This window comes from Vigna radiata, chromosome 5 (assembly GCF_000741045.1).
Source record: "Vigna radiata var. radiata cultivar VC1973A chromosome 5, Vradiata_ver6, whole genome shotgun sequence".
Lineage (NCBI taxonomy): Eukaryota > Viridiplantae > Streptophyta > Magnoliopsida > Fabales > Fabaceae > Vigna > Vigna radiata.
In genome coordinates this window covers 14701314-14709900 of record NC_028355.1, presented here as the reverse complement: position 1 = coordinate 14709900, position 8587 = coordinate 14701314, and positions in this window count along the sequence as shown.

Sequence of the window (8587 nt, the reverse complement as noted above, 5' to 3'; positions counted from 1 at the left end):
GTGATATTTCTGAATCTGTTTGATATAAGTTGTTCTTGTATGTTACATGTTTAATACAATTGTATGAATTTATATAATTAGTTCACCCTTGCCTTTGTTGTTGGTGTTTATGTATGTTGTTTGATTCCCTGTTGCGATGATCATCCATTCTCGGATGTGAGCAGAGGAGAATGACGTCTCCATTGAGAACGCTTTGGAGGAGAACCACGACACTGCTGCTGCATAGTTCCTTAGGATTTTTTTTTTTTAAAAAAAACTGTTAAATTTTATTTGAACTCTGATGTATTTTGACAAACTTTAGTATTTTCCCACGTGTTTTAAATTTCTTCTAAATTTCCTGGATTACTGTAATCCTAACTTAAATACCTTAACACTCTAACTGCTTTATTATATCATCTATGGTGACGTCTTGATTTTTGTATACATGTATGTTATAAAATAGGGATGTCACAGTTATAATTTCTAAAAATAATCCAATTATATTTGATTGACCAAAATTACTTAATTATTTTTTTTATTATATAAAATAAATATTTATTTTTCGTACTTAAAATTCTATAAATAATGTTGTTTGAATATATAAACTATATGTTGAATTTAAATTATGATACAATATTTCATGTTATTTTAGAAATTTTAATATTTGACAACAATTCCATTTTTCTACATACACTGCTTCATACTTATAATAATCCAAATTTCTTCTGCAAAAATTAAACAAATAATTAATTTGGCCCAAAATATGTTGAAAGGCAAAGAAATAGAAAACTCCAATAATTTAAGTGACTACTAATTAAATTATTTCAATTTATTTTATACTTTGAAAAAAAAAATCATAAGAATTATCTTATATCAATAGCAAAGCAAATAAAGAAAGCATTTGTACAAGCCAAAGACTAGAAATCATCGAATTCCTATTAGAGAGCTTTATTTGAATTACAACTTATCATTTACTATAAAAAAATGTATTTATAGAAAATAATTATATCTATCATCCATGAAACTCATATTGCAATGTTTAAACATACGAAAGAAAAAACAACTTATTAATGTCACAACAATTTTGAAACATATTGAAGAGATAAAAATAAAGAGACTGAAAATATTAACTTTAAGTAATATTCTTATTTATAATTACGTCATTAATATTTCAATAAGTTTCTTCGTGTTTGATAAAAAAATTGATTTATCCATAATATTTTTGTAATTGTTATTATATGGAAATGTGAACCATTTATGACAAGAAAATCATTAAATCAAATTTAGAAATTAAAATAATTAATTACTATATTAATTATGTAGATATCAATTAAAAATTATTAAAATTATTGATACGTAAAATAATATTTTTTTATAAATAAAAAATTACAATTGGTTTATTAATTATAATTTAAATTAATCGTTATTATTTAAATATTTAATATGATTTTAAATTATTCTCTAATTTTAAATTAAAAAATAATTTAATGAAAAAACTTAATAATGTTAGAGATCCATTTATACTCTAATTATTGTGAATAATAATAATTTTTTTAGTTTATAAAATAGTATTTAAATTAATTAATATAATTACTATTATTATAATAATTTTACAAATAATAATAAATAGTGAATGATAAATTAAAATGTGATATTATTTTTTTAACTAAATAATATCTTGATAATATGTAACCAACATTATGATGTATTAATATACAAAATACTTGTATTTGTAAAATGTAGAGATATTGATTGTTGAGTTAACAGTTTATTACTGAAATAGTATACAACACTTTAAAGAATTAATAAAATGATATATGTTGCTCATTTATCAATTTTTTAATTTAAAAGAACCAGAAAAAAGAAAAAGAAAAAGGAGATAAATGTTTGATTAAATGAATTGTTGAAAAGAACAAGGCGAAACATTTATAAAGCTTGTGACTTGAAAGATATATCACTGTCTCAATCAAAAATCAAAAATAAAAAAGAAATATATATATATATATATATATATATTTGAGTTCTTTTTTTTGAAAAAAATTAAAAAGATCACTATTATAATAAGGGTTAATTATGGTTTTAGTCCTCCAACTATGAAGCCATTTTGTTTTTTGTCCCTTTTTCAAACTTTGATACTTTTTCGTCCCTCACCTTAAGGAAACTCTAAGTTTTAGTCCCCCAAACCAAACAGTGTTAAAAATCTGGTGAGTTGGCTAACGGCTAGCCACGTATCCTTTTTATTCTTTGCCACGTGTTTTTAAATTTAATTGACGTGTGTATTGATGAAATCAGATGAAGAGGGTTTATACTTAGTAAGTATTGGAGATTATGTGCGAAAGAGAGAAAGACTACTTGAAAACGAGATTAGGGTTCGTGTTCGTGTTCGATCAAAGAAAAGTTTGTGCATTGTGTGTGAAAGAGAAAAAGACTACTCGAAATTTTGTTGGTTTCGTTTTAGGTTTATAGACGTCCATTGCTTTCTGCCCATTGTGTGTGAAAGAAAGGCGTTTCGAAGAAGGTAAGTTTGTTTCTTTCGTTTTGTTTTAGTGTGCCCATTGCTTTTTGTGCATTGTGTGTGTAAAATTTTCATTTTACAGTGTAGGGTTACCAATGGCTTTTGACATTTCTCTGCATCACATAGGGAAGTTCATGAATAATAAAGGAATAGAATATGTGGGAGGAGAAATACATGTTATAAAAGGGATTGATCCGGACAGGTGGTCTTACTTTGAAGCAGTGGGAATTGTTCAAGAGTTCAAGTATGATGGAGAGTTCAAGCTGTGGTGGAAGGGGTCAAAACAAAAGGCGATGAACAACCTGAGAATACTCGGTGATGATAGGGAAGCAATGTTCTTGAGTAACTATGCAGAGGAAAGTAATGATGAGGTTGAAATCTATGTCCAACATTTGCAACCTAGTCAGCCAGAAGAAATTACCTTTCTTACTTTTGGTGAAGAGGCAGTACACGTAGAGGAGATGGAGGAAGAGGTAAATATGGAGGAAGAGTTGAATATTGGTGATGAAGAGGAGAATATTGTTGAAGAAAATTTTATTGTGGATGAAGAAGTTGGTTATGTTGGTGTAGTGGAGGGGAATGTGGAAGTAGAAGATGTCGAAATGGATTACCAAGAGGAAGATGGGAATGTTGGGGGTGAATATGTAGAGATGGGGGAGGATGAGGCTTATGTTGAAGAGGAAGATGAAGAGGAAGAGGGCAATGATGTTGACGGTGAAGTGGTGGAAAATATGGATGATAGTGAAGATGAAAGAATGGCAAATGACGATGATGGGTTTGGGATGGAGGATGAGAGAGTGGAGGTACAAAGAAGAAACATTAATCCTGTTTTGGAAAGGTGGAGTACAATGAAAAAGAGGAAGAAAAGTTTGAGGAAAACTGTCAGGAGAAGAAAGAGTGGTGGTGAGGGGTCATTTATGATTAATGAAGATGTTGAAGATCATGAGCATGAGATAATTGAAGATTACAATACAGATGAGTTGTCTTCAAATGATAATAGTGATGAGGATGTGTGTGAGGATAGGAAGAAGTTTCCAAAGTATAGAGCAAAGGATATGACAAAGACCTTTAAATTTAAATTAGGAATGGAGTTTAAGTCATTGAAAGATTTTAAAAGTGCACTACAGGTGCATAGTGTTTTAAATGGCAAAGAAGTGAAGTTTGTTAAGAATGATTTGAAGAGGGTGAGGGCAGTTTGCAAAAAGGGATGTGAATTTGTAATTATGGCTAGCAAGGTAGGAGGAAGGCAAACTTTTAGAGTGAAAACTCTTGTTGGACGTCACAAGTGTGGAAGAGTTTTTGGTAACAAAAGTGCAAGTGTAGAATGGATTGCACAAGTTTTGGTAGATAGATTTGTTAATGTGGGAGGCATGACAGTGAACCAAATCATAGATGAAATGAAGAAGTCATTTAGTGTTGGAATAAGTCCCTGGAAAGCTGGAAGAGCAAAGGAAATTGCAACGGACTCTTTAGTGGGTGATGGAGAACGACAATATGGTCGTCTTCATGATTATGTGACTGAGTTGTTAAGAGTCAAGGCTGGAACCTTCAAGATTACGGTGAATTGACCCCAACCCACTTTGCCTCCAAGGTTTGGGTCATTCTACATGTGTTTAGAGGGTTGTAAACAAGGGTTCTTGGGTAGTTGCAGGCCATTCATTGGGGTTGATGGCTGTCATTTGAAGACAAGTTATGGAGGTCAGTTGTTAGTGGCAGTGGCAAGAGACCCTAATGACCAATATTTCCCACTAGCTTTTACTGTGGTTGAAAGTGAATGCAAGGAGACATGGAGGTGGTTTTTGTCCCTATTGCTAGATGATATTGGGGGCATAGATTGTCAACGCTGGATCTTTATTTCCGATCAACAAAAGATAACTTCAAATTCAACTTAATTTTGTATTTTCGTCCTATTATGCACTAAAGGTTGTTGTGATTTGCTTGCAGGGATTAATGGTAGTATTTGATGAGATTTTGAATGGGGTGGAGCATAGGCTGTATTTAAGGCATTTGTACAACAACTATAAGAAGAAATTCGATGGAGGTTTGCTCATTAGAGACCTTATGATGGCAGCAGCAAAGGCGACATACTTTCAGGAATGGGAAAAAAATGGGTGAGTTGAAGACTATCAATTCTGATGCTCATAATTGGTTAATGGCAATTCCAACTAAATCATGGTGCAAACATGCATTTAGTGTTTATCCTAGATGTGATGTATTGATTAATAATTTATTTGAATTATTTAATAGTACAATTTTGTTGGCAAGAGACAAACCTATAATTACTATGATGGAATGGATTAGGTCATATATTATGAGTAGGTTTGCAACTCTAAGAGAAAAATCAAACACATATCATGGTGATGTTATGCCTAAGCCAAGAAAAAGACTGGATAGGGAAGTCGAGAAGAGTGGGAATTGGCTACCAGTTTGGGCAAGGGGTTCAAAATTTGAAGTCACTCATGGCTTTACTATGGACAAGTTTGTTGTTGATGTAAGTAATCATAGTTGTAGTTGCTACTTTTGGGATTTAATTGGAATACCTTGTAGACATGTCGTTGCTGCCATACATTATAAATTAGAGAACCCAGAAGATTATGTTCATCCATATTACAAGAAACAAACATATCAAACTTGTTATGCACCTGAAATAATTCCAATCAATGGCCAACAACTTTGGCCTAGATCTGAGACTGAACCACTACTACCACCCATTTATAAAACACCTCCTGGGAGGCCAAAGAAGTTAAGAAGAAGAAAAGCTGATGAATATGTCAGCCATTCAAAGTTGTCCAAGAAAAATATTGGTATGAAGTGTAGCAGTTGTCATGCATATGGACACAATGTAAGAAGTTGTAAAAAGGGGCAGTCAAGCAAGGTAATTCTTCCTGGTCATGTTAATTACAAGGTAGTTTTTTTACAAGTATGTCTTATCTAACTACCTTTCTCATATAACAGGACACAGGGGTTACAAGAGGTTCTACATCAGCTGGGAGAGGGGCATCTGCATCAACTGGGAGAGGGCCATCTGCGTCAGCTGGGAGAGGGGCATCTGCATCAGCTGGGAGGCTTCGATCTGCATTAGCTGGGAGGCTTGGATCTGCAAGCACTTCATGAATGGGAGCACGCAGAGATGCAAGGGCTGGAAGACTATCTGGACAAATTGTCGGATCTCAAGCAAGTTGCAACTGAGTTGGTAGTGGAATATGACTTTTTGTAATGAATGTGACCCACTTAGGGAGACCAGTACTAGTGGGCACAATATTGTTTGGCATGTAGTGTAGCACATTAAATTAAAGGAGTCAGGGACCACTTGCTTTTGTAAACTGAATTGTTATTTGCAGTGATGTTGGACCACTTGGTATTGTTGACTGAATTCAATGTTAATTAAAGTGGTCATAGACCACTTATTCATCTCTGTCCACTTTAGGAATTGTGCTTTAAATTACTGTTACTGGAATTGTGCTTTAAATTACTGTTCATCGCTGCTTTACTTGGTAGTAATAATCAAACAGCTTTTTCTGGTTTTTGTGTATAGGTACTGTTACTGGTATTGTGCCTTATTTCATTCTCATGGTAGTAATAATCAAACAACTTTTTTCTTATAAAAAGGTTATTTTATTCTTCGACACTTTTTATGAAGTGTGTTGGTAATTGACTGAACCTTGGCACTGTTGTTATTTGAAACAATATGTAAACTAATTTAGTTTATCACAGCCTGGAACTGTTGTTATTTGAAACAATAGGTAAGCTTGGAATTGTTGTTATTTGAAGCTTGGTAATTAACAAAAGCTTGTATTGAATAACCATAGTACACCTATTATTGCAATCACATAACAAAAGTTACACAAAGTGGATTGGAAAGAACTTGTACAGATTGGTGGCAATCACATAACAAAAGTTACACAAAAGTTACAATAATGCCTGCATCACAGCATACAACTTACAAAATTACAAACACTTAATCTTCAATGTTATTCAATTTTTTTCCTTATAACCAAATACGCATAGGTAATTTATCTTCAATGTGTGGTGTATCAAAATATCAGTCATCAACAGGGTCCTGAGGGTTTCATCAAGTTTGCGATTCATAGTAATCACAGGGCATTGACCATGCTTCCAACAAAATTCACTCACATTGCCAACAAAAACCCTGCAGATGCTTAACTTTTCAAACAATAATCTGATATCATTGCAATGTCCTTGGCACCAAATGATGTGCATCAGAACAGTCACAACAGAAACATTATATTCAACTTAAAACTGAGGGCATAATTAAACTGGGCAGAATAAAACTTAACTTCCACATTATATTGAACTTAAAACTTCAAAGTAAATCCACAAGACAACATCAACCTATCTAATTACAATTTATCTTCAACACAAATAAAATACAAAACATCACTGTTAATGCCCATGACAATACAAAAAAAACCAATAGCATTTTGAAAATTTTTCTCTCTTGCTCTAATTTCTTCTTCAACTTCTCCTTCTTCTTCCTTAGATTCAACACAACATTTTCAATACACATTTCAACTTCTTCACTCTTCCTTTGTAAGCTTCCTTCAATTTCAAAATCTCCTTCATCAACCCATTCAAAGAAGTTACAGCTTGAATTACTCTGCAAAAATAAATTACAAATTACGAATACAAACTTCATCACAATAAATAAAGCATTATTCTCACTTACTGTCCAATTTCTACATCTATAAAGTAGTCTCCCTTTGTTCTTTACTGTTATTGCCTTCAACAACAACAATCTTTCCCCACAACCACAGTTTTTTGAAGCTAAATGAGAGGACAATCCACATGTTTGGGACATTCCAGAACCTATGCTCCTTCTTGTGCAACCATTTTCTCCTCGATCAGCTTTCATTTCCCTTCAACAGTTATTTCGAAAGCAAATCAAGTTCGAGTAGTCCCAACAAAACCCTAAATCCCAAATCCATTAATCTATTCACACGAAAACAAAGAGGAAAATGAACTTACGTGATTCACTTTCAAGATGATATCCAAGCTTCTGCGATTCACTTTCAACCTTCTTCCGAGCTCGATGATCTCGTCTTTGCTCAAACCCTTGAGACCAAACTTTGCAATGAACCACCTAATAAAGCAAACTATACCAATGTCATCCATCATCTGATTTCATCAATACATGGCAAAGAATAAAAAAGATACGTGGCTAGCCGTTAGCCAACTCACCATATTTTTAACACTGTTTGGTTTGGGGGACAAAAACTTAGAGTTTCCTTAAGGTGGGGGACGAAAGAGTATCAAAGTTTGAAACAGGGACGAAAAACAAAATGGCTTCATAGTTGGGGGACTAAAACCATAATTAACCCTTATAATAATTATAAAATTGAACATAAATAATTCTTATTAATTTTATAAATAATTTTTTGTTGTAAATAATTATTTTAGTTTATTAAAATAGTAAGTTTTAGAAATAATGAAACAAATAATAACGTTTAATTTACAAAATATTACCAACAGAATGAAATTAATAAGATAATTACTTTAATTAAAATATGTATTTAATAAGATAATAACATTTAAGCTAATTTTAATTTATGGAAAAAATTATTTTTATTTCTCTATTATATATATATATATATATATATATATATATATATATATTAATTATAATATAATGAGAAACAGAGTAAAATTACAATAAATTATGTATATATAAATTATATTATGGGTTAAATATGTTTTTAGTCCTTGTACTATCAAGCGATTTTGGTTTTAGTCCCTTTTTCAAAAGTAAGGTACATTTTAGTTCTCTTTCTTAAAGAAACTTTAATTTTACTCTTTCAAAACTAACACCGTTTAAAAAGCTGCTGATGTGGACGGTCGTTTTTTCTTTTCTTTTCTGACACTATCCCTCTGTCTTCCTCCATCTCTTTCCTTCTCTCCCTCCTTCTTCGAATCTTCCCGTTGCCCATATCACAAAACTCTTCCACACATCTGCCCTTCCGGCGTTAGCTCCGAAGCGGCAACGCCATCCGAGCGTTCATCTAAGAGAGATCGACAACCAAATTACGTAAAAACGGTAATTTATTACACTCAAATTCTTCTCATTTCATTTTAAAG